The following is a 27253-nucleotide window of genomic DNA, read 5'->3' on the forward strand; positions in this document are numbered from 1 at the left end:
CAGGAAGTCTCACGCCTGTCGTCTGCAAGGTGTTAGAAAGGATTCTGAGGGATAGGATTTATGATCATCTGGAAGAGCATGGCTTGATTAAATGCAGTCAACACGACTTTGTGAGGGGCAGGTCATGTCTCACAAACCTTATCGAGTTCTTTGAGGATGTGACTAGAAACGTTGATGAGGGTTGAGCTGTGGATGTGGTGTATATGGACTTCAGCAAGGCATTTGATAAGGTTCCCCATGGTAAGCTCATTCAGAAGGTCAGGAGGAATGGGATTCAGGGGAACATAGCTGTCTGGATACAGAATTGGCTGGCCAACAGAAGACAGCAAGTGGTAGTAAAGGAAAATATTCTGCCTGAAAGTCTGTGGTGAGTCGTGTTCCACAGGGCTCTGTCCTTGGGACTCTACTGTTTGTAATTTTTATTAATGACTTGGATGAGGGGATTGAAGGATGGGTCAGCAAGTTTGCAGACGACACAAAGGTTGGAGGAGTCGTTGACAGTATAGAGGGCTGTTGTAGGCTGCAGCGGGACATTGACAGGATGCAGAAAAAGGCTGAGAGGTGACAGATGGAGTTCAACCTGGATAAATGTGAGGTAATGCATTTTGGAAGGTCAAATTTGAAAGCTGAGTACAGGATTAAGGATAGGATTCTTGGCAGTGTGGAGAACAGAGGGATCTTGGGGTGCAGGTACACAGATCCCTTAAAATAGCCACCCAAGTGGGCAGGGTTGTTAAGAAAGCATATGGTGTTTTGGCTTTCATTAACAGGGGTATTGAGTTTAAGAGTCGTGAGATCTTGTTGCAGCTCTATAAAACTTTGATTAGACGGCACTTGGAATACTGCGTCCAGTTCAGGTCATCCTATTATAGAAAAGATGTGGATGCTTTGGAGAGGGTTCAGAGGAGGTTTACCAGGATGCTGCCTGGATTATCTTATGAAGAGAGATTGACTGAGCTTGGACTTTATTCATTGGAGAAAAGGAGGAGGAGAGGGGACCTAACTGAGGTATCAAAGAGAGGCATAGATAGAGTCGATAGCCAGAGACTATTTCCCAGGGCAGAAGTGACTAACACAAGGGGTCATAGTTTTAAGCTGGTTGGAGGAAAGTATAGAGGGGATGTCAGAGGCGGGTTCTTTACACAGAGTTGTGAGAGCATGGAATGTGCTGCCAGCAGCAGTTGTGGAAGCAAGGTCACTGGGGACATTTAAGAGACTGCTGGACATGCATATGGTCACAGAAATTTGAGGGTGCATACATGAGGATTACTGGTCGGCACAACATCGTGGTCTGAAGGGCCTGTTCTGTGCTGCACTGTTCTATGTTCTAATAACAGGAATTTAAGGAGAAGATAACTCATTTATCTCAATGTGCATTCTTGTTTGCCTACAAAGGGAAATAAAATTTTGATCAGCATCTGTTTGGCATTCATCCCGAGCCGGCTGCGAGAAAGGCTAAAGGGTAACTGAAAATGTGACCAATCTCAAGTTGTGAAAGCCTCCACAGCTTAGCAACCTGCCAACACACTGCCTAGTCTCAAAACACCGAGTGGTCAAGTACTACAGCTGTGGATCAATTCAGAGAATACTAAGCTACATTAACTACCATCTACTTTGCACAGTATACCAAGACCGTCCTGTGGCAAAACAAACTAACATGAGTATTTAACAAAGACTTAGATGTGGCATACTTTAGAAAAAGACAGCCTCAGGCTGGGCACAGAAAGTCTGGAATCTGAACCACAAAACAATGGCTGAAGTTACTGACCAGATGCTGGTCCGATAGTTTAACATTTACAGACCTCTGCAATACAAAATTGACACTTTTGCCAGAAAACCCAATTTCTAACTACTCTGCTCTTCATCCAACTCCCCAGTAGAACATCCAGTCAAACTATTAAAATTTCTGCAGCAACTTTCTGCCCAATGCTCTCTCTCCTCAATCTAACTTACAGCAATTTCAGCTCAGCATAAGAATTCCATTAAAACCCCTCTCCAGTATGGATGTGGCTTTTGGGAGCTTCGTTGGCGAGCTTTGCTGAAACTATATGAGCAAAGAGAGGCTTCACAATCTATCAAGATTTGGAGGTTTAGCAAAAGCTCTAACTCAGCTTGGTATTCTCATCAATCCAAAAGATTGTAGCCTAAACTAATTTCTTAAAATGTCTTGGTTCACTGTTTGTGGATGTTTCTGACTAGGCCAGTTTTCATTGCAAATCCCCAACAACGTGTGAAAAAATGGTCATGAGTTAACATCTCAAACTTCCATGGGGTATTGGGACAGACACAGTGCTGCTCAGGAATCCCTTTATTTGGTTTAGGCTTTAAGCCTGCTCGCTAAGCTGGTAGATTTTTCTCAGATGTTCCATCACCATGCTACAGATCATCATCAGTAAGCCTCCAGTGAAGCACTGGTGGTCTATCCTGCTCACTACGCGTGTGTCTTGGTCTCCTGTGGTTCGTGATTTCTTCTGGTTCTATTTCTGAAAGGTTGGTAATGAGGTCCAAATCTATATGTTTGTTAATGGAGTTCCAGTTTGAATGCCGGGCCTCTCAGAATTTCCATGCGTGTCTTTGTTTAGCCTGTCCAGGATGAACGTACTGTTCCAGTCGAATTGGTGCCCCACTTTGTCGGTGTGTATGGAGACCAGTGATAGTTGGACATGTCTTTTGGTGGCCAGTTGGTGCTCGTGTATCTTGGTGGCTTGCTTCCTGCCCTTTTGTCCAATGTAATGTTTGTTGCACTCCTTGCAGGATATTTTATACATGACTTTCATTCTGATGTTTGTTGGTACGGGGTCCTTTAAATTCATCAGGAGTTGTTTCAGTGCAGTGGTAGGTTTCTGGGCTACCATGATACCCAGGGGCTGGAGTAGTAGGGTGGCTCAAGTCTGTGGGCGTGTTGTGTCTTCTTGTTTAGATCTGTGGTGTAGGAATCTGTGGACTGCGCTTATCAGTTACCTGTTCCTGAATACGTTGTGTAAGTGTTTTTCCTCAGCTTCTTGTATTTCCTGGGTGCTGAATTTGTACAAATAATGTCCTAATGCATCTCCCCTTGAGGATGTTGGGATGGTTGCTCCTGTAGTTGAGTATCTGGTCAGTGTATTGTCACTTTCCTGTAGATGAGGTCTGCAGCTCTCCATTGGCTTTTCATTCTACTGTGACATCTAGGAAGGGGACTCTGTTGTTGTTCTCTTCCTCTTTGGTGAACTTTATAGTGGTAAGGATGTTGTTTGTGGGTTTATTCTAATTTGTTGCATTTTGTGATGACAAAGGTATCATCCACATAGCAGACCCAAAGCATGAGCCGGATTGTAGGAATGGCTATTCATTCTAACCTCTGCATTACTGCTTCTGCTAAGAGCCCGAACATTGGTAATCCTATAGGTGTTCTGTTGATGTGTTTGTAGATATTGTCGGAGAAGGTCAAGTGGGCTGTGAGGCACAAGTCTTCCAGTTTGAGGATGCTGTCCTTGCTCATGGAGTTGGTGCTGTCAGGTGTTTGTGCCCTTGGTTTGTTTAGCAGGGAGGCCAGTATTTCTTTGGCTCAAGTGATGTTTATTGATGCGAATAGGGCAGTCACATCGCAGGAAACCATGACCTCATCACGCTCGACGTTAGTGTCTTTGATGATGTTAAGAAATTCCTGGGTGGAGTGGCTTGAGTCTTCTGCTAGGTGTTTCAGTTTGCACTGCAGTTCCTTTCAGAGTCTGTATGTTGGTATACCAGGGAGTGCAACTATGGGTTTTTTTTTTTGGGGGGGGGGGGGGGTGCTTGTTTATGACCCTTTGGTAAATCGGTAGAAACTGGGTGTGTTGCATCCTTCATTCTTTGGAAGTCTGTCTTGTTAATGTCACCCATCTTGTTAAGTTTCCTCAAATTCGCTGTCATGTGGTTTTCTAGTTTGGAGCTGGGAACAACGCCACCTGTTGGTAGGTGTCGGTATCTGCGAGTCGTGCATTTGCTTTTTCAATGTATTGTGCTCTGTTCAGGATGACGGTCAGGCGCCTACTTCATCTTAGACGACAAGATCGACAAGAAATCAATGGGACGGCTAAGGGATCACCAATGTTTGGAATCTTAGCAGAAGTTATTCAGAGATTAGAATAGGTCTGCCAAGTGGATGACACCTTTGTCATTACAAAACACAACAAATTAGAAGAAACCAATAAACAATATCCTTACTGGTTATAAAGTTCATAAAGAGAAAGAGAAAAACAACAGACTCCCCTTCCTAGACATCACAATAGAACTAAATGGAGAATTGCAGAACAGCATCTACAGGAAAGTGATACATACTGACTAGATACTCAACGACAGGAGCAAATATCCCAACACCCACAAACAAAGCTGCATGAGGACATTATTAGGCCACAACACACAGCAGCACCCAGGAAATATGAGAAGTCAAGGAAAAAAATCTGTACAATGTATTCAGGAACAAGTACCTGATAAGCACAGTCCACAGATTCCTACATCTCAGACCTGAACAAGACGACACAACACGCCCACAGACTCGTTTCACCTAGAGGTGTTGATCTGACTACATTGACCCCTAGGCATCATGGTAGCCCACAAACCTACCACCACAGTGAACTGCTCCTGATGAATTTGAAGGATCCCGTACCAACAACCAGCAGAGTGATCATGATACATAAAATATCCTTCAGGGAGTGCAACCAATGTCACATTGGACAGATGGTCAGGAAACATGCCACCAAGATACAAGAGCACAAACTGGCCACCAAAAGATAAGACCAACAATCACTGGTCTCCATACACAGAGATGAAGAGGAATACCAGTTCAACTGAGATAATACATCCATCCGGGGACAGGGTAAACAAAGACACACACAGGAATTCTGTGAGGCCTGGCATTTAAACTGGAACTCTGTTAACATACATATAGATTTGGACCCCATTTACCAATTGCTCAGAAAAAAAATTGGAAGTAATATCACCCAGCACAACAGACCAAGACACACAATAGCGAGCAGGATAGACCACCTTTATTGAAGGCTCACTGATGATGTTCCCTAGCATGGTGACAAAATGTCTCAGAACAAATCTACGAGGTCAGTGAGCAAACTTACAATTTGATTCACAACATGACAAATCTTTTCTAAAATCGCAATCTCTCAGTTTTAACAGGCAATTGGTGGAGGAACAACAATAAAGTCCCAGTAAGGATAGCACACTATCTGCAAAATCATGAATTGTAAATTTGTCTATCTCTGCCAAAACAAAACTAACAACAAAAATCAATACCCATGATTTTTAACCTATTTTTAAATGAGCTCTACTCATGCAAGTTTCATCATGCATTGGGGTTCTCAGAAACAGAACCGTTGCAGATATGGAGGAATGAATGTACATGGCTTGGAAGAGAATCTCCCAAATGGTGGAGGTTCCATGCATCTGGCACCCTTGTCCTTCGAGATATTGAAGTCACACGTTGGGAAGGTGCTATCAAAGTAATCTAGTTGACTACTGCCATGAATTTGAAATGGTACACATTGCCGTCTTTGTGTCTCAATGGTGGAAGCAGTAAATGTTGCAGGTAGATGGAGAACAAAACAAACAGACTGCTTTGTCCACTGTGGTAATAAAGTTCACAAATGTTGTCAGAGCTGAACTGATCCAGATAAATGAATTTATCCAGCACATTACTTAACTGTGCCTTGAAGATACTGGGCAGGTTTCAGGAATAAGCTAATGCAGGATTCCTTGCCTCCTACTGGTTCTTGTAGAGTATTTTGATGGCTGGCCCAGTTCACTTTTGGGTCAATGGTAACCCCTAATACAGAACATAGAACAATACAGCGCAGAACAGGCCCTTTGGCCCTCAATGTTGTGCTGACCTGTGAACTATTCTCAGCTCATCCCCCCCACACTAACACAAAATCATTCGTGTGCTTATCGAAGGATTGTTTAAATCTCCGTATTGTGGCTAAGTTGGCTACATTAGCAGGAAGGGCATTCTATGCCCTTACCATTCTCTGCGTAAGGAACCTACTTCTGTCATCTGTCTTAAATCTATCACTCCTTAATTTGTAGTTATGCCCCCTCATACAAGCTGACATCATCATCCTAGGAAAAAGACTTTCACTGTCTACCCTATCTAATCCTCTGATCATCTTGTATGTCTCTATCAAATCTCCTCTTGGTGGGAAGGTCTTATGAGGAAACACTGAGAGACTTGGGTCTGTTCTCATTGAAAAGGCGGCGGCGAAGAGGGGATTTGATAGAGACATACAAGATGATCACAGAATTAGATAGGGTAGACAGTGAAAGTCTTTTTCCTCGGATGATGATGTTGGTAAGAGGAGGATTTAGCCATCATAATGCCATTGAATGTCATGGGGAGATGTTTAAATTCTCTCGTAGGAAATGGACGCTTGTGAACTTGGCAGTTGCGTGTTGAGAATAATTACTCAGAGATCAACTCTCTTGGATCTGGAGATGTGTGATGAGATGAGCTAAACAGAACTCTCTCAGTAAAATATTCCTGAGGGAACAACGAAAACATGGAAGAACATAGCATTCAGGTTGAGGATAAGAAACTTGGGTTGGCAACATCTGCACTGAACTTAAAACATACACTGTAGCAAAGATTAGTGGTAAACCACAGGACTGGAAAAGTTTTAAAAACCAAACGACTGCTAAAAAAGGAGGGAGAACATAAACATAGTGGGCAAACTAGCAAGTACATTCAAAAGGACAGTAACAGCTTCGTCAAGTAACTGTGAATGCACGATTATCAAGTTTGCTAATTTAACAAAAATAGGTTGGAAGGCAATTATAGGGGATCATAAAGTCTATAGGTTCAACAAGTGGGCAAAACTTAAATGGAATATAATGCAGGAAAATATGAGGTTATCCACTTGGATATGAAGAATAGAGGAGCTAAATATTACTTAATTGGAGAAAGTCTGCAGGACGTTGCAGCACAAAGATGTGAGAGTCCTCATGAATGAATCCTAAGTTAGTAGCCAAATACAGTAGCTACTAGAGGGCAAATTGGCTGCTCGCCTTTATTTCAAAGGGAATTGTGTCCGGAACAATACGGAGCTTCTAAAAGTGTACAAGGTACCATGACTGGAATACTGTCAATAGTTTTGGTTCCCTTCTCTAAGAAAATATCTACCAGCATTGGAGGCTGTCCACAGAAGGTTTATTAAGCTGATCATAGGTATGGACGGAGTTTCTTATGAGGAAAGACTGAGTAGGTGGGCATGTTTTAATTGGAGTTTAGATGAACAAGAAGCAAACTGATTGAAAGATAGAAGACTCTCCACGGCTTGATTGGGTAGGTGTGGAAAGGTTGTTTGCCCTTGTGGGAGAATCTAAGACCAGAAGGCCTAACCTCAGAATAAACAGTTGTCCAGTTTGGACAGAAATGAGAAATTTCTTCTCTCAGATGATCATGAACCTGTGGCATTTGTTTTGAAAGCAAAGAGGCTGGGTTGTTACATATATTCAAGGCTGAGACAAAGATTTTGAAGCAGTAAGGTAACGCAGGATTATAGGGATGAGGGAGAAAAGTTGACGTGAAGTTTATTCAATCGATCAGCCACGATCTCGTCAAATAGTCTATCTCTGGTCTTATGGTCGAATGGACTGACTACAACCACTCAGCGTTGCAAAACAGAAATGGAAACTCTGCCATACAACATAAATGACCGGACTCCCCATTTTAAGAGTGTTACAATTGCTGACATAAAAAGGATAAAGCCTTTCACAAGACAAAATTCAACCATTTGCTAATTCACTGCTCATTCATTCTCCACTAAGTTCCAGCCTCGAGGACCCACTGATTAAAATTTTATATTTTGACACTGTACCTTTTTGGAAATTACTTATTAAAAAATATGAGTAACGAAAATTTGGTTCAAGTGTCTGCTAACACTGTAATATGTAAACATTCCTGCTTTCAGACTCATACATTCTCAGCTTTTTATAAACTTTAGCCAAATTAACGTTTCAAGTAGGCCAATGATGGGACTATGAAACTGACATCCCACATTTACCAGAATCAAATAAAACACTAACACAAATAGATTCCATAATTTTAAGCTAAACCAAAAACATGTTTCCAGTTATATACCTTAACAGTTAAATATTCGTGGTTAAGAGCTCTTGTCACTGGCAAGAGGAACAATTTCACAAGATTATCCAAATGTACTCTACACACGATATCCCATTGTTTTGTACTATTTTGCAAGAAAGACAAAAAAACTATGACAATCTGTCCATAAATTAAACAGCAGACTTTCAAGAATCATATCAACTGGTAACCATACATAGAGGCCCACTTATTTACAGTGTAGACTGTAATCCATAATTTCTTAGTTTGGAGAATATCTTTGCAACCCTACTACTCATGAGGAAACGAAAAGGATAATATTCCTTCAAACAACATCAACAAAAAGAGGTGACCTTTTAAACTGAGAGGTCAATTTCAAGGTTATACAACTTCAGGCCTAAAAAGGACAAAGTTTTGAGCAACATCACAAACACGTGTGTTCAAAATAACGAGGAACCCAAGGAAGTTAAGCTATAAATGTGCTCCAAAACATTCAACCTGATCATACTGCATATAATGAAAAGTGCTTGAAAGTAAAGCCAAGGTCTCAATTCTCCCAAGCAACAGTCTGAAGTCACCCAAAAACAGGAGCAAAACACCAAAGTTTCAGCCCGCAGGATACCACAGTCCTGGGTTTTCTGGTTCCAGATTATGGTTAAATCCTGAGCTGTCCTATGTAGTATACATTCTATCAAATCATCGAACAAAAAACACAGAACTCTGGATAAACTAAGCAGCATCTGTGGAGATTACCAAACTAACAGATTGAGTTCAGTATGACTCTTCTGAAGTCACTGGATTTAAAATGTCACTGTTTCTTTTCCAACAGATGCCCGAAGTTCCACTGAGTTTCTCCAGCATTGTACCTGTTTTAGACATGCAATGTCTCCAGTATTTTGCTTTTATTTGTAAAAGGCACAGTGACCAGATACGGGGACAAATTATTGGGGAATTACTTTGTGGGTACACAGCAACAAAGGAAACAGGAAAAATAAGTTCACAAAGTCATTGCAAGCTCTCATCAGATCACAGAGAACTTCAGATCTCTAGGATTTGTCCTATCAGGAGGGGACAGGAAAATACATCAGAGAGAGAGGATTCATAAACGGGAGGTGGAAGACACAGATGTACAAAATAAGAATTGATTGTTTTAACCTATTCTGCCATTTAAGATCATCACAGTTGATCATGCAACTCAATTCTCCCTTCCCTCTTTCTTCACATTAGCCTTAAGAACATCTGACTCCTTGAAAAAACATGCAATATTTTAATCACAGACACTTTCTGTGCAGAGAATTCCAGAGGCTTCTGTTCTGCTTTTTGTCATTTATATAAATTATTTGGATGTAAACATAGGAGCATGGTGAGTAAGTTTGCAGATGAAACCAAACCTGGGAATGGAGCAGACAGCGAAGAGGGTTATCTCAGAGTACAATGGAACTTCATCAGATGGGCAAATGAGCCAAAGAATGGCAGATGGAATTTAGTTTAGATGAATGTGAGGGGCTGCATTGTTCTAACGTAAATCAGGGCAGATTCGCTAGAGTGTTGCTGAAGAGAGAGGCCTCGAGGTGCAGGTGTGTAGTTCATTGAAAGTGAAGTTGCAGATAAACAGGGTAGTGAGGGTGCTGTTTGGTTTGCTTGCCTTTATTGATCTCATTGAGTTAATGAGTTGGCAGGTCACGTTGTTGCGATATAGGACATGCCCGAAACAATTTTCCTGCTCCTCGGATGCTTCCTGACCAGCTGTACTTTTCCAGAACCACAGTCTCGACTATGATCTCCTGCATCCACAGTCCTCACTTTCTCCATTAGTTATTAGGCCACTTTTAGAATACTGCATTCAATTCTGGTGTCCCGAATGATGTTGTCAAACGTGAAAGAGTTCAGAAAAGATTTACAAGGTTGTTGTCAGGGTTGGACGTTTGAGCAATGGGGAGGTGCTGAATAGGCTGGGGCTATTTCTCTGGAGTGCAGAGATGACCTTATAGAGATTTATAAAATCTTGAGGGACATGTATGAGGTGAATAGCCAAGGTCTTTTTACTCAGGGCAGGCAAATCCAAAACTGGAGGATATGGATTTAAGAGGGCAAAGTTTTAAAAAGGACCTAAGGGGCAACTTTTTCATAGAGAGTGGTGCGTGTATGTAAAAAGATGCCAGCGAAACTGGCAAAGGAGGGTACAATTATTTTAAAATGCATCTAAATGGACATATGAATAATAAGGGTTGAAGAGGGATATGTGCCAACTGCTGGCAAATGGGACTAGATTAATTTCAGATGTCTGATCGGCATGGATGAGTTGGGCCAAGCTGTATATCTCTCTGACTCTGGGTGAGAAAATTTCTTCCATCCTCAGTTTTAAATGGCTGACCCCGCATCTGTAAATTGTGTTCCTGGTCATAGGGTTAACTTGGAAACAGTGTTCTCAACCTAATCCTATTAGAATAGTATACAACTTTGATCAAAGTCACCCCTGCCTACCAATTTTTCCAAATTCCAATTAATATAGTCCTAACCAATCAAGTCTTGTCACATGAGCACTGCTGTCCTAGCAGGAACCAGTCCAGTAAACCTTTGTGGCCTTCCATTCTTCTCCATAACATCCACACACAAGGACACCAAAATGGGCGGCACGGTGGCACAGTGGTTAGCACTGCTGCCTCACAGCACCTGAGACCCGGGTTCAATTCCCGACTCAGGCGACTGACTGTGTGGAGTTTGCACGTTCTCCCCGTGTCTGCGTGGGTTTCCTCCGGGTGCTCCGGTTTCCTCCCACAGTCCAAAGATGTGCGGGTCAGGTGAATTGGCCATGCTAAATTGCCCGTAGTGTTAGGTAAGGGGTAAATGTAGGGGTATGGGTGGGTTTCGCTTCGGCGGGTCGGTGTGGACTTGTTGGGCCGAAGGGCCTGTTTCCACACTGTAAGTCTAATCTAAAAAAAAACTGCATGGTGTGGTCCTATCAGAAGCCATGTACAATTGCAACAAGACATTCCGACTGCTTACACTCAAATCCTCTTGCTATAATGGCCAACATGCTATTTGCCTTCTTCACCATGCTTAACTTTTGGCAACTTGCACAATGATATCAGTGTTGTTGCATTGCCCCTTTCCCAATCTACAGCCATTCAGCCAATAACCCTCCTTCCTGTTTTTGCAACCAAAGTGGATAACCTTATTATATTTCATCTGCCTTACGTATGATCACAAACTCAACTTGGGTCGTGGGACTGGGATGGACAGTAGAGAGAATCTGAGATCACAAACCTGCCTGAAAGGAGATATGGGGTAGATGCTACGCGGCTGGATGTGGGTGTTTGGGGGGGGGGGGGGGGGGGGGAGAAAAGAGTGTGGGAGATATTGAAAAAGATTGGAGACTTGGGATGTGAATATTGGGGTGGAGATGGATATGGGAAAAGGGGAGCATGGGGGGGGCGAGTCAGCTTTGGACGTGGGGGAGTGGGGGGTCTTTGGTGGACACGGGGGGGGGCTCGACCATCACGTGCCTGGGAACCTGGATGATGTAACCGGCTGCAACAATGAGCTGATGGCCGCGGGCTGGGCTCGCCTTCTAGAAGCTTCAGAGCCCATCGGGCCCCGGCTCCCAGGCGCTGCCACACCAACTGCGCCACGGAGGGCGGGGGAGGGGAGCGGTCCCGGCGCCACCAGGGCCCCCGCGCACAAAGCAGGCGCCACGTGAGGCCCGGGCCCTTGCTCCCCGATCGAACGATCGCCCGCAGCCTCTGATTAAACAAAGCACTCACCGCACGTGAGGGAGCCCGAGCCGGGCCCCGGCCTCGGCCGAAGCAGCCACCGCTTCAGACACACTCCGTCCGTCCGTATGTCCGCCAACACGCACACGGGCAAAGGCGGAGCCCCGCTCCAGCCAACCCTTAGATCGGCTCCACCGGCAGTTACTCCAACTTATCCGCCCGCAAGAAAAAAAGGGAAGTGATAGCAGGCGGATTCGACCCGCTAAGTCGGTCAGTCGTTTCTTTTTCGGAGCAACAAGAGCGCAGTAAGATGGCGGCCGGGCCTGGCACTGCTGGCTGACAGGGTGCAGCCTTTCCCCCGATAACAATGCAGCGAGAGTCGCGGCGGCGTTGCACTAACTCTGCCCGGCCGCTATGGGGCAGTAGAGTACGCAGGCGCTCAGCCCGCTACCGCACTGCGCCCGTTGGGGCTTGTAGTTCGACAAGCGACAGCGCGCCTTTTCTTCCTCACTACGCAGCCGCAATTCCATTCCCACCCCGACTCGAAACTACACTTCCCAAGTGTCTCGGCACTGTCCCGTTCGCTGAGCTGCGTCGTCCACCCCCACGGCCGAGCAGGCTGGCCATTGGCTAAGGAGCAGGATGGCGCCATTCTGGTCAGACACTTTGCAGGAAATAACATTGCAACAAACTCAGAACACGGAAATGCAGCAGCCGCATGTGAATAACAATCCCAGTGCAACAAAGCTACAGACTGTGACATATGCTGTATGCACACGCTCACCGCCCTCCTGATTATTTCAGCCTGCCATCTAATTTGTAAATAAAAACAAGTTACACACGGAGATCTTGCACAGAAGTGAACACGTAAATCTTCCAATCATAAAGAAACGAGATATAGGCTATTCGATCAGAGTCTTGCAGCACGGAGACAAACCTTTCGGTCCAACTAGTCCACGCCAGTTTTGCTCCCAAACGAAACTAGTCCCACTTGCCTGTGTCCTATATTCCGACCGCCTCCACCAAACCTGGGCGGCATATGGTGGCGCTGCTGCCTCACAGCGCCAGGGACCTGGGTTCCATTCCAGCCTCCACTGACTGACTGTATGGGCACATTCTCCCCGAGCTGTGTGGACTTCCTCTGGTTTCTTCCCACAATCCAAAGATGTGCATGTTAGGTGAATTGGCAACGCTAAGTTGTTCATAGTATTCATGGACGTGTAGTCAATAATTAGGGGTAAATGTAGAGTAATAGGGTAGGGTAATGGGTCTGGGTGGGTTACCCTTTGGTGTGGAAAAAAAGACTTGTTGGACTATTTCCACACTGTTGGGATTCTATGAAACCTTGGCTATTTATCAAACTGATCCCTGAGTCACTAAAATCATTACTGATTAAGGGCTTATGCTTGAAATGTCAACTCTCCAGCTCCTCAGATCTTGCCTGACTTGCTGTGCTTTTCCGGCACCACACTTTTCACTTCTGATTTCCAGCGTCTGCAGTCCTTACTCAGTCACTTAAAATCATGGTTGACTGTGACATTAACTCCACTTTTGTGCCTGCTCTCTGCGAGATGACCCCCTTCTGAATCCAGAATTTATCTCACTCACAATGGAACATATTTAATTACAGTCCCTTCCCACTTACGTCTGCGATTCTTCTGATGCTGTTCGTGGTCTCTAGCCATCTCCTTTTCGCCATGGATGTACAATCCAATTACATGTATACCATCTCCCCGCAAACAGGATGGTCTCTCTGCCTCTTCCTGAAAATAAGGCCTGAATCGTCTTCGAGTAAAAAATGAGGTCTGCAGATGCTGGAGATCACAGCTGCAAATGTGTTGCTGGTCAAAGCACAGCAGGCCAGGCAGCATCTCAGGAATAGAGAATTCAACGTTTCGAGCATAAGCCCTCGATGAAGGGCTTATGCTCGAAACGTCGAATTCTCTATTCCTGAGATGCTGCCTGGCCTGCTGTGCTTTGACCAGCAACACATTTGCACCTGAATCGTCTTCATCCACCACCACTGTCCTCTAGTGGCCAGGTTCATCCTCATTTTGGACAACGACTTCTCATTTAACGCCTCTCACTTTTTACAAATCAAAGTTGTGGCCAGGGGTACCTCCATAGGCTCCAGTTAGGTCTACCACTGTCTGAAATGGGGAACATTTCCTGTTCCATTCCGACTTCAGTCCATTCACACAACTATCTCGCTGCTAAATCGATAATGTAATCGGCGTTGTTTCCCTATCTCATTCTGAATTGAAAAAATTATCAATTTCATTTCCAACTTCCAATCTGCTTTTATCTTCACCTGATCCACCTCTGACTTCTCCCTCACCTTCCCTAACATCCATTTCGGGGAGTAAGTTGGCGACCAATATCAACTACAAACCCACTGACTCCCACTGTTACCTGGACCATATGACTTCACACCTCACTTCCTGTACAGACTCCATCTCTGTCACATCTGTTCTGATGATACCAGATTCCACAAGAGACCTTCACAGATTAGATTCCAGATAATGGAAACAGGTCATTTGGCCCAACAAGTCCACACTGATCCTTGGAAGAGTAACCCACCCAGACCCAGAACCCTACCCTACACTTACCGCTGACTAATGCATCGAACACTATGGGCAATTTAGCATGACCAATTCACCTGGCCTGCACATCTTTGGATTGTGGGAGGAAATGGGAGCACCCGGTGGATACCCACGCAGACAGAGGGAGAAAGTGCAAACTTCAGACAGACAGTCGCCTGAGGCATGAATTGAAACTGGATCCCTGCCTCTGTGAGGCAGCAGTACTAAGCACTGAGCCACCATGCCTCCCTCTCCAAAATGCCCACTTCTGTCTCACTGAGGTTAACAGGATCCTTAGCTGTGTCTGACCCATTTCCCACAATTCTGCCCTCACCCTCTCTCTTCCCTCCCACAACAGTTGCAAGGTCCCCCTGGTTCTCACTTCCCTCTCGAACAGTATCAACATCTGAAGGATCATAAACTGCATTTCCACCACCTCCACGGGATGCCACGACAAGACATATCTTCTCCCTGGTCAGCCTTCCCCAGGGACCGTTCCCTCCAAGGCACTTTGGACCAATCGTTCTCCTCTCCCAATGCCTCCCCACAACTGCACAGAACTTTCCCATCACAGGAGATGTAACACCTGCCCAATTATTTCCTCCCTCCTGACAATCAATAGCCCCAGGCACACCGAGGAAAAACAGTAATTGATCTGCACTTCACCCAATCTCGACAACAGTTTTCACTGTTCACATTGTGAGAGATGAAGTGCAGACGAGCCGGCCGTTTTACAGAACACCTGCACTGTCTCTGTAAAAATGACCCTGAGTTTCTGGTTGCCTGCCATTTCAATTTCTGTCTCAGTCTTGCTGCAGTATTCCAGTAAAGATTAGATTAGATTATTTACAGTGTGGAAACAGGCCCTTCGGCCCAACAAGTCCACACCGACCCGCCGAAGCGCAACCCACCCATACCCCAACATTTACCCCTTACCTAACACTACGGGCAATTTAGCATGGCCAATTCACCTAACCCGCACATCTTTGAACTGTGGGAGGAAACCGGAGCACCCAGAGGAAACCCACGCAGACACGGGGAGAATGTGCAAACTCCACACAGTCAGTCGCCTGAGTCAGGAATTGAACCCGGGTCTCAGGCGCTGTGAGGCAGCAGTGCTAACTACTGTGCCACGTGCCGCCCACAAAGCTCAGTGCAATGTCTCATTTACTGTTTGGGGACCTCGCAGCCTTCAGGACTCAATATTTAGTTCAAACATTTTAGCATCTTGAGCATCTTCTTCCACATCTTTCCTTGAACCGCAATAAACCAGGGCTTGTCATCAGATACTGGATCAGTGGTGCTGGAAGAGCACAGCAGTTCAGGCAGCATCCAACGAGCAGCGAAATCGACGTTTCGGGCAAAAGCCCTTCATCAGGAATAAAGGCAGTGAGCTGGAAGCATGGAGAGATAAGCTAGAGCAGGGTGGGGCGGGGAGAGAGTAGCATAAAGTACAGTGGGTGAGTGGGGGAGGAGATGAAGGTGATAGGTCATGGAGGAGAGGGTGGAGTGGATAGGTGGAAAAGAAGATAAGCCGGTTGGACCAGTCCACTAATATCATTTATTGTATCCGTTGCTCCCGATGCGGTCTCCTCTACATTGGGGAGACTGGGCGCCTCCTAGCAGAGCGCTTTAGGGAACATCTCCGAGATACCCGCACCAATCAACCACACCGCCCCGTGGCCCAACATTTCAACTCCCCCTCCCACTCTGCCGAGGACATGGAGGTCCTGGGCCTCCTTCACCGCAGCTCCCTCACCACCAGACGCCTGGAGAAAGAACGCCTCATCTTCCGCCTCGGAACACTTCAACCCCAGGGCATCAATGTGCACTTCAACAGCTTCCTCATTTCCCCTTCCCCCACCTCATCCTAGTTTCAAACTTCCAGTTCAGCACTGTCCCCATGACTTGTCTGGACTGGTCCAACCGGCTTATCTTCTTTTCCACCTATCCACTCCACCCTCTCCTCCCTGACCTATCACCTTCATCTCCTCCTCCACTCACCCATTGTACTCTATGCTACTCTGTCTCCACCCCACCCTGCTCTAGCTTATCTCTCCATGCTTCCAGCTCACTGCCTTTATTCCTGATGAAGGGCTTTTGCCCGAAACGCCGATTTCGCTGCTCGTTGGATGCTGCCTGAACTGCTGTGCTCTTCCAGCACCACTGATCCAGAATCTGGTTTCCAGCATCTGCAGTCATTGTTTTTACCTTGTCATCAGATAGGCTGCTCGAAAAACTAATGTATTGTCAGTTACAAATGGTCCCCATGAGCAACTATTGATTCTTCCAGATTTATCATTACCCAATCCTTTGTCTACCTAACAGCTATTCTCTCTCCCTCGTCTCCATAAGATCAGAGGATATAGGAGCAGGATTAGACCATTCCACCTGTCTGGTTTGATTGACCATTCAATCATGGCCAATATGTTTCACAACCACATTTTCCTGTCTCCATTTCCACCTATCGTTTCCTCCCCCTTCCTCCCTTCAGCCAACTTCAACACTTATATCAATCATTTCCGAGCTACAATCAGTTCTGAAGGAGGATCACTAGTCCCAAAACATTAACTTTGCTTTCTCTCCACAAATACTGCCAGTCTTGCTGTGTTTCTCCAGCAATTTCCATTTTTCTTTCAATAACAGTTTCCTCCACTCAGTGCAGAAAAGTATTTATAAATTAACCCTCAGACAGGAAATGCACCTTCATCTCTCTCTAAAATTTATCTTGAAACCCTGCCCATTAGTTTCTAAATGCAAACAATTTCTTGTTAGTGCAGAACACCTACAAGGCTAAAAAGAGACTCAACATTTAAATTTTCTACCAAGCATTCATCAGGACTGGAATGCAAGAAACCAAAATGCAGAAAAAAAACCATCAAATTATATCAGATAGGAATAGGGTGCTGACTGATTAAATCATGGCTGATACAGAAATGCAGCAGGAAATGTTAACTGAACCTACTCAGCTGATTTAAACCAGACTAGCCTGGAAGAAAATGATTGGTCAGGATTTCACCATGGAGAATGCAGTGGATATTTCTGTCTCCTTAACACCTTCCTCATTAGAAAATAAAATGCAATGTATGGTCAAAATCCTTTACATCAAAGGACAGGGTCCTGTATGAAAAAGCATGTTGCAGAAAGCATGTGTCAAAACTGAGCCTGATGGCAAACCTTAAATTAGTTTCCAGTATAATTCTTAGCATAGTGAAAATTACTTATTAAATACCCTCGGACAGGAGAGTCACATATTGGTCACTTTGTTTTGGGATTTTCAAGCAACAAGCAGTTGAAAATGGTCACCACAATGTCTGTTGTGGACAGTCAGAGAACATAGAACATTATAGCGCAGTATAGGCCATTTGGCCCTCGATGTTGCGCCGACCTGTGGAACCAATCTGAAGCTCATCTAACCTATACTATTCGATTATCATCCATATGTTTATCCAATAACCATTTAAATGCCCTTAAACTTGGCAAGTCTGCTACTGTTGAAGGCAGTCTGTTCCTCTGAGTAAACTTCTACTCTGAGTTAGCAAACCAACTCTGACATCTGTCCTATATTTATCAGCCTTCAATTTATCGCTATGTCCCCTCATGCGAGCCATCCCATCTGAGGAAAAAGGCTCTCATTGTCCACCCTATCTAACTCTCTGATTATCTTGTATGTCTCAATTTAGACATCTCTCAACCTTCTTCTCTCGAGCAAAAACAGCCTCAAGTCCCTCAGCCTTTCCTCATACGACCTTCCCTCCAGACCAGACAACACCCTAGTATATCCTCTCTGAACCCTTTCCAATGCTTCCACATCCTTCCCGTCATGCAGTAACCAGAACTGTACACAATATTCCATGTGCGGCTGCACCAGAGTTTTGTACAGTAGCAGCATGACCTTGTGTCTCCGAAACTCAATCTCCCACCAATAAGAGCTAACACACTCTGTGCCGCCTTAACAGCCCTCTCAACTTGGGTGGCAACTTTGAGGGATCCATGTACACGGACATCAAGATCTCTCTGCTCATCCACACTACCAAGGATCTTAACATTAGCCCAGTACTCTTTATTCCTGTTGCTCCTTCCAAAGTGAATCACCTCACACTTTTCTGCATTAAACTCCATTTGCCACCTCTCAGCCCAGCTCTGCAGCTTATCTATGTCCCTCTGTAACCTACAACATGCTTCGTCACTATCCACAACTCCACGGACCTTAGTGTCATCCGCAAACTTACTAACCCATCCTTCTATGCCCTCTCCTAGGTCACTGAAAAAAGTGTTAAACCGCACTGGCCCAAAAACAGATCCTTGCAGGACACCACTTGTAGCTGAACTCCAGGATGAACATTTCCCATTAACCACCATCCTATATCTTCTTTCAGCGAGCGAGTTTCTGATCTAAACTGCAAAATCACCTTCAATCCCATGCCTCCGTATTTTGTGCAATAGCCTCCCGTGAGGAACCTTATCAAACACCTTCCTGAAATCCATATACACAACAACTGCTTTACCCTCATCCACCTGTTTGGTGACCATCTCAAAGAACTCAATAAGGTTTGTCAGGCACGATCTACCCTTCATAAAACCGTGTTGACCATCCTTAATCAACTTATTCCTCACTCCATTCCTATCTCTTACAAACTTTTCCAACACTTTAGCCACAACCGAAGTAAGGCTCACTGGTCTCTACTCTCCTTCTTTAAAAGGTAACAACAGTTGCTATGCTCCAGTCTTCTGGCACTATTCCTGTGGACAATGACAACATAAAGGTCAAAGCCAAAGGCTCTGCAATCTCCTCCTTGACTTCCCAGAAAATCCTCAGATAAATCCCATCCGGCCAAGGGGACTTAATTGTTTCTACACTTCCTGGAATTGCTAACACCTCTTTCTATGAATGTCAATCCCGTCTAATCTAGTGGTCTGTATCTCAGTATTCTCCTCGACAACATCGTCTTTTCCAGGGTGAATACTGACAAAAAAAATTCATTTAGCGCTTCCTCCATCTCCTCGGATTCTGCACAACTTCCCACTACTATCCTTGAATCGCCCTAATCTTTCTCTAGTCATTCTTTTATTCCTGATATACCTATAGAAAGATTTAGGCTTTTCCTTGATCCTATCTGCCAATGACTTCTCATGTCCACTCCTGGTTCTTCTTAGCTCTCTCTTTAGGCCTTTCCTAGCTAACTTGTAACTCTCAAGTACCCTAACTGAGCCTTCACATCTCATCCTAACATAAGTCTTCTTCTTGTCAAGAGATTCAATTTCTTCAGTAAACCATGGTTTCCTTACTCGACTACTTCCTCTCTGCCTGACAGGTACATACATATCAAGGACACACAGTAGCTGTTCCTTGAATAAGCTCCAAATTTCAACTGTATACATCCCCTACAGTTTTCTTTCCCATCCTATGCAGCCTAAATCTTGCCTAATTGCATCATAATTGCCTTTCCCCCAGCAATAACTCTTGCCCTGCGTTATATACCTAAAGTAAATTGCTAAAGTAAAAATAACCAAACTGTCGTCACTATTGCCAAAGTGCTCACCTACCTCCAAGTTTAACAATTGGCCAGATTCATTACCCAGTATCAAATCCAATGTGGCCTCGCCCCCTGTTGGCTTGTCTACAACTGTGTGTCAGGAAACCATCCTGCACACATTGCACAAAAACTAACCCATCCAAAGTACTTGAACTATAGTATTTCCAAATAATATTTGGGAGGTTCAAGTCCCTTATAACAATTACTGTGTTACTCCAGAATTATCTTTGTTATAATTTCCTCTACATCTCTGGAACTATTCAGAGGCCGATAGAAAATTCCCAACAGGGTGACCTCTCCTTTCCCGATTCTAATCTCAGTCTATACTATCTCAGTACATGAGTCCACAAACATCCTTTCTGCTACCGTAATACTGTCCTTGACTAACAATGCCACACCTCCTCCCTTTCACCATCTTCTCTGTTCTTACTGACGTATCTAAATTCCGGAACCTGCAACAACCAATACTGTCCCTACTCTCTCCGAAAAGGCCACAACATCGAAGTTGAAAGAAGTTTGATCATGTAGCACGTACAATGAACAAATTCCAACACATATTAAATAAAGATTACAGTTGAAAGTAGTAGATAAACTATTGTCAGATTGCTCAGCAATCACGTCTACAAAAGGAACTTTTTGATTTTTCCGTCACATGTTGGGACATACAGCCAATAAACCTGGCATCATATGAGCATTAATTTGCATTATTCATTGTGTGAAAGAGCCAACTTCAACTTATTATTCAAACTTGAACAAACGGTCACCTTCCAGGTCAATTGAAATTGATTTGTCATATTTCAGAACAAAAATGCAGCCTTAGGCCCTTTCATAGAATCCCATGAAATGTATGCAGCAAGAGGCGAGTCCTGTCACATCCCATCTCAACTTAAAATTCACATGTTGAGCAGGTGACTACAACTCTATTCAGAAGATTACTAAGAAGTCTGATCATGCAGCACAAGGATTGCACGAATTCCAACACATGCATCAAATGTAAGATTGCAGCTGGCAAGAAGCAACTAGCAGATTTCTGAACAATCACATCCAGAGGAGGAACTTGTTTGATTTTTCCATTTCAATAGTAAAGTTAAGCACAGGATGATGCTTAATAAGCTGTGTGTAGAAATTCATTGGTGCAGTTGTGAATTCACATGTTGTCTATGTGTGAACTTTATATTTGCAATGTGCATTGAACATTGGTGGTGATCCCATGAAAGACATGCTTTTCACAGTAACAAACATATTAGGAAGGGAAACAAATCACCACTGACTTCTTATTCTGTCTCAATTGCTGTTGCCCTTCTCAGTTTGGTCCTTACATCCCCAGTCCTGATGGGTGCAAGCTTTGCCCTTCTGAGCCTCCTTTCACCAATGTTGAAATTCTGGACTCCCCCACCACAGAAACATCCTCGCAGCAAGTGTCATTCCCACAAATTCCCCCAATATCTTACATGATTCAATAAATCACTTCTCAATCTTCAAAAATTCACTGAGTACAGGCCCAATCTGGTTAATCTTTCCTCATGACACAACTGCTTCAACTCAGGAATTAGCTGAACAGATATGTTTCCCTTGTCTCCACTACTGAGGGTACAAATAACATTCCAGAAGCATTGATAGATCAGGAATTGGAAGCGTGGGAGGAGGTCAGGAAAATCAGAATCATCAGAGAAATGGTACTGAGTAAACAGTTGGAGCCGGGGCTTACAAGTGGATGGTACTGCAGGAGCTTTTCCTAAATTCTTAAAAGAACTGGCTCATGACACAGTTAGTGCATTGGTTTTAATTTTCCAAAACTTTCTTGCTACAGATATGGTTCCATTCGTGACGATGTCAGCAAATGTAATGCCTTTATTCAAAACAGGAGGGAGACCAAAAACAGGAAACTGCAGGCCAGTTAGCTTCACATCTGTCACAGGGGAAATACATGGAATATTGAACATTAAAGCACAGAAATAGGCCCTTTGGCCCACCATCTCTCTGCTGACAATGAGGATATTCTGAACTAATCCCATCTGTCTGCATGTGGTCTGTAACCCTGTATTCTCTGCCTGTTCATATGTCAGTCAAAATGCCTCTTCAACTTGGCTATCACACCTGCTTCTACCATCTCCCCTGGCAATGCTTACCAGGCACCTTTGTGTAAAAAAGTTTTCCTTGCACATCTCCATGAAACTTTCCCAATCTCACCTTAAAACTATGTCTCTGAGCATTTGACATTTGCATTCTGGGAACGAGGCACATTATCCGCTGTATCCACGCCTCTTATAATTTTATATATGTCTATCAGGTTGGCCCTCAGCCTCCGATGCTCTAGTAAAAACAGGAGGGAGACCACTCCCCCCACCTTGTCTCAGTCGATTCCCTCAAACTCAGAACCGCCTTCCTAACCTGTAATCTTCTTCCTGACCTCTCCGCCCCCACCCCACTCCGGCCTATCACCTTCACCTTGACCTCCCTCCATCTATCACATCTCCATCGCCCCTCCCCTAAGTCCCTCCTCCCTACCTTTTATCTTAGCCTGCTGGACACACTTTCCTCATTCCTGATGAAGGGCTCTGGCCCGAAACGTCGAATTTCCTGTTCCTTGGATGCTGCCTGACCTGCTGTGCTTTAACCAGCAACACATTTTCAGCTCTGATCTCCAGCATCTGCAGACCTCACTTTTTACTCTAGTAAAAACAATCCAAGTTTGTCAGGGTGCCTGTTATTTCTTCCCGAGTTTCTGACAGCAACCTGGGATATAACTCATCTGAACCTAAGGAATTATTGAATTTCAACCCCAGTAAAGCCTCCAATACCTCCTCATTTTTGATAAATCTGGTTAAGAATTTCACAGTCTATCTTCTCAAATTCTGTATTTACATTCTCCTTCTTCCAAGTGAAAGCAAGTGTAAAGAACTTATTTAGCATTCTACCAATGTCCTTCAGCATGGAACATAGGACAGAGAACATTACAGAGCAGTACAGGCCCTTCCGCCCTCGATGTTGCGCCGCTCTGTCATACTAATCTGAAGCCCATCCCACCTACGCTATTCCATGTTCTATGCCTGTCCAGTGACGACTTAAATGCGCTTAAACTTGGTGAATCTATTACAGTTGCAAGCAAAGCATTCCATACCCTTACTACTCTCTGAGTAAAGAAACTACCTCTAACATCTGTCTTATACCTATCTCCCCTCACTTTAAAGTTGTATCCCCTCATGTTTGCCATTCCCAGACTTGGAAAAAGCCTCTCCCTGTCCACCCTATCTAACCCTCTGATTATCTTCTATGTCTCTATTAAGTCACCTCTCAACCTTCTTCTCTCTAACGAGAACAGCCTCAAGGCCCTCAGCCTTTTCTCGTAAGACATTCCTTCCATACCAGGCAACATCCTAGTAAATCTCCTCTGCACCCTTTCCAAAGCTTCCACATCCTTCTTATAATGCGGTGACCAGAACTGGACACAAAACTCCAAGTACCAGAGCTTTGTACAGCTGCAGTATAACCTCCTGGTTCTGGAACTCAATCCCTCTATTAATAAAGGCCAAAACACTATATGCCTTCTTAAAACCCTGTCAATCTGGGTGGCAACTTTCAGGGATCTGTGTACATGGACACTGAGATCTCTCTGCTCATCTGCACTCCCAAGAATCTTACTATTAGCCCAGTACTTTGCATACCGATTACTCCATCCAAAGTGTATCACCTCACACTTGTCCACATTAAACTCCATTTGCCACCTCTCAGCCTAGCTCTGCATCCTATCTATGTGTCTCTCTGCAACCTACTACATCCTTCGTCACTATCCACAACTCCACTGACCTTCATGTCATCCACAAATGTACTAACCCACCCTTCTAAGCCCTCATCCAGGTCATTTATAAAAATGACAAACAGCAGTGGACCCAACACCGACCCTTGCAGTACGCCGCTAGTAACTGGACACCAAGATGAACTACAACCTTCTGTTTTCTTTCAGCAAGCCAATTACTGATCCAAACTGCTACGTCTCCCACAATCCCATTCCTCCACATTTTGTATAATAGCCTACTGTGGGGAACCTTATCGAATGCCTTGCTGAAATCCACGTACACCACATCAACCGGTTTACTCTCATCTACCTATTTGGTCACTTTGTCAAAAAAGTCAATAAGATTCGTGAGGCACGAGCTACTCTTCACAAAACTGTGCTGACTGTCCCTCATCAGATAATTCTTTTCTCGATGGCTATAAATCCTATCTCTTATAACCTTTTCCAACACTTGGGGGCGGCACGGTGGCACAGTGGTTAGCACTGCTGCCTCACAGTGCCAGGGACCTGGGTTCAATTCCCGCCTCGGGCGACTGACTGTGTGGAGTTTGCACGTTCTCCCCGTGTCTGCGTGGGTTTCCTCCGGGTGCTCCGGTTTCCTCCCACAGTCGAAAAATGTGCGAGTCAGGTGAATTGGCCATGCTAAATTCCCGTAGTGTTAGGTTAGGGGTATGGGTGGGTTGCGCTTCGGCGGGCCGGTGTGGACTTGTTGGGCTGAAGGGCCTGTTTCCACACAGTAAGTAATCTAATCTAATCTTTACTAACAACTGAAGTGAGCATCCTGTATAGATTGCCCCTTTAGTCCCTTTTCCCGAGTTATTCTCCTTCCCTTGATATACTTGTAGAATACCTTGGAATTATCTTGCCTTCTACCATTTTTGCATTCCCATCTTTGCTCTCTTATTTAGTTTTTTGAGATCCCCCTACACCTTCGAAGGTCCTCTGAAGTCTCTGTTTTTCTGCTCCCTTTATACCTTTTATATATCTCTTTTCATTTTCATCCGGTAGCCACATACCTAGACATCCAAGGTTCTCTGGGCTTGTTGTTCCTACAATTCACTAGAAAGGCAGCATGTCAAGTCTATAGCTTCTCTTTTTGAAGACCATCCACTGTTCTCCTGCAGATTTACCCTCAATTCGAGGTGCTGCATTTTGAAAAGGCAAATCAGAGCAGGACCTGTACACTTAATGGTAAGGTTCGAGGGAGTATTGCTGAAACAGAGACCTTGGAGTGCAGGTTCATAGTTCCTTCAAAGTAGAGTCACAGGTAAATAGGATAGTGAAGAAGGCATTTGATATGCCTTCCTTTATTGGTCAGAGTATTGAGTACAGGAGTTGAGAGGTCATGTTGCGGCTGTACAGGATGTTGGTTTGGCTAATTTTGGAATATTGCGTGCAACTCTGGTCTCCCTCCTATCGGAAGGATGTTGTGAAACTTGAAAGGGTTCAAAAAATATTTACAAGGATGTTGCCAGGGTTGGAGGATTTGAGCTATAGGGAGAGGCTTAATAGGCAGGGCCGTTTTCCCTGGAGTGTCGGAGGCTGACAGGTGACCTCGTAGAGGTTTACAAAATCAGGAGGGGCATGGATAGGATAAATAGACAAAGTCTTTTTCCTGGTGTCGGGGAGTCCAGAGCTAGAGGGCATAGGTTTAGGGTGAGAGGGGAACGATATAAAAAAGATCGAAGAGGCGACTTTTTCACGCAGAGGGTAGTCATGTATGGAATGAGCTGCCAGAGAAAGTGGTGGAAGACAACTAGGAGAAAGTGCGGATGACAAATGCTGGAGATCAGAGTTGAAAGTGTGGTACTAGAAAAGCAGAGCAGGTCAGGCAGCATCAGAGGAACAGGAGAATCGACATTTCGGGCATAAGTCCTTCATCAGGAATGAGGTTTGTGATGCTGAGAGATAAATGGGAGGAGGGTGAGGTTGGGGTTAAGTAAGCTGGGAAAGTGATAGGTGGACGAAGGTGAGGGAGAAGGTGGTAGGCCAGAGGGGACAGTGATGGACGGGTCTGGAGGGCAGTGCTGAGTTGGAGGCTTGGGACTGGGATAATGTGGGGCAATGGGAAATGAGGAAGCTGTTGGAATCCACATTTATTCCATGTGGTTGCAGGGTTCCAAAGTGGAATATGAGGCGTTCTTCCTCCAGGCGTCAGGTGATAATGGTTTGGCGGTGGAGGAGGCCCAGGACCTGCATATCCTTTGCAGAATGGGAGAGGGAGTTGAAGTGTTCAGTCAAGTGACAGCAACTACCTCAACCTATCCAACTGCCTCACCCACTCCAACCTCTCACCCTCACAACGCACAGCCCTCCACTCCCTCTGCTATAATCCCAACCTCATGATCAAAACCACAGACAAGGGAGTGTACTGACCTCCACGCTGCTGAATCCAGGAGCCAACTCACAGACACCTCTCCTACTGCCCCCTTGATCACGACCTCACCTCCCATCACCAAACCATCATCTCCCAGACCATCTACAACCTCATCACCTCAGGGCATCTCCCATCCACAGCCTCCAACCTCATTGTCTGCGAGCCCAACATTGCCCAATTCTACCTCCTTCCGAATAGTCACAAACCTGACTGCCCCGATCAACCCATTACCTCAGCCTGCGCCTGTCCCACTAAACTCATGTCTTCCTACCTCAACACTAGCCTGTCCTTCTTAGTCCAGGAACTCTCCAACTACATTCATGACACCACCCATGCCCTACACCTTATCCAAAATTTTGGTCTCCTTGGCCCCCAATGCCTCATCTTCACCGTGGACATCCAATCCCTGTACACATCAATATGCCAAGCCCTCCGTTTCTATCTCTCACGCCGCACAACCAGTACCCTTCCACTGACACCCTCATCCGCTTGGCTGAACTGGTCCTCAACCTCAACATCTTCTTCCAATCCTCCCACTTCTTCCAAACCAAAGGGGTAGCTATGGGCACCCGCACGGGACTGAGCTATGCCTGCCTGTTTGTTGGATATGTGGAACAGTCCATCTTCCACAGTTACACTGGTACCACCCCCCACCTGTTCCTCCGCTACATTGATGACTGTATCGGCACCGCCCCGTGCTCGCACGAGGAGATTGAGTAGTTCATCAACTTTACTAACACCTTCCACCCCAACCTCAAATTCACTTGGACCACCTCGGCAACCTCCCTCTCCTTCCTGGACCTCTCCATCACCGTCTCTGACAACCGACTAACCACAGACATACACTACAAGCCCACCAAATCCCACAGCTATGTAGACTACACCTCCTCCCACCCTACATCTTGTAAAAAATGCCATCCCTTATTCCCAATTCCTCTGCCTCCACTGCATTTGTTCCCAGGTTGACCAATTCCACCTCAGATGGCTTCCTCCTTCCACAATTGTAACTTCCCTTCCCACGTGGTTGACGATGCCCTCCAGTGCATTTGTTCCACTGCCCTTGAACCCCACCCCTCCAATCGCAACAAGAACAGAACCACCCCCCGTCCTCACCTTCCACCCCACCAACCTCTGCATACAATGCATCATCCTCTGCCACTTC

The 27253-nt window shown here is 45.0% G+C and overlaps 1 protein-coding gene across 4 annotated transcripts in view; it reads right to left on the minus strand.

The window, feature by feature from the left end:
* kansl1b (KAT8 regulatory NSL complex subunit 1b) overlaps nucleotides 1-27253 on the minus strand; it is a 300606-nt gene that overhangs the window by 222800 nt on the left and 50553 nt on the right. For 2 of the 4 annotated variants that reach the window (XM_060848552.1, XM_060848548.1), the window contains exon 1: nucleotides 11851-12153. The exons of the other annotated variants lie outside the window; for them this stretch is intronic. The gene's annotated coding sequence lies outside the window, so the exon portion shown is untranslated. Of the gene's footprint in view, nucleotides 1-11850; nucleotides 12154-27253 lie in introns of those variants that run through there. 4 annotated transcript variants of the gene reach the window in all.

The sequence above is a fragment of the Hemiscyllium ocellatum genome, chromosome 32 (assembly GCF_020745735.1).
Source record: "Hemiscyllium ocellatum isolate sHemOce1 chromosome 32, sHemOce1.pat.X.cur, whole genome shotgun sequence".
NCBI lineage: Eukaryota > Metazoa > Chordata > Chondrichthyes > Orectolobiformes > Hemiscylliidae > Hemiscyllium > Hemiscyllium ocellatum.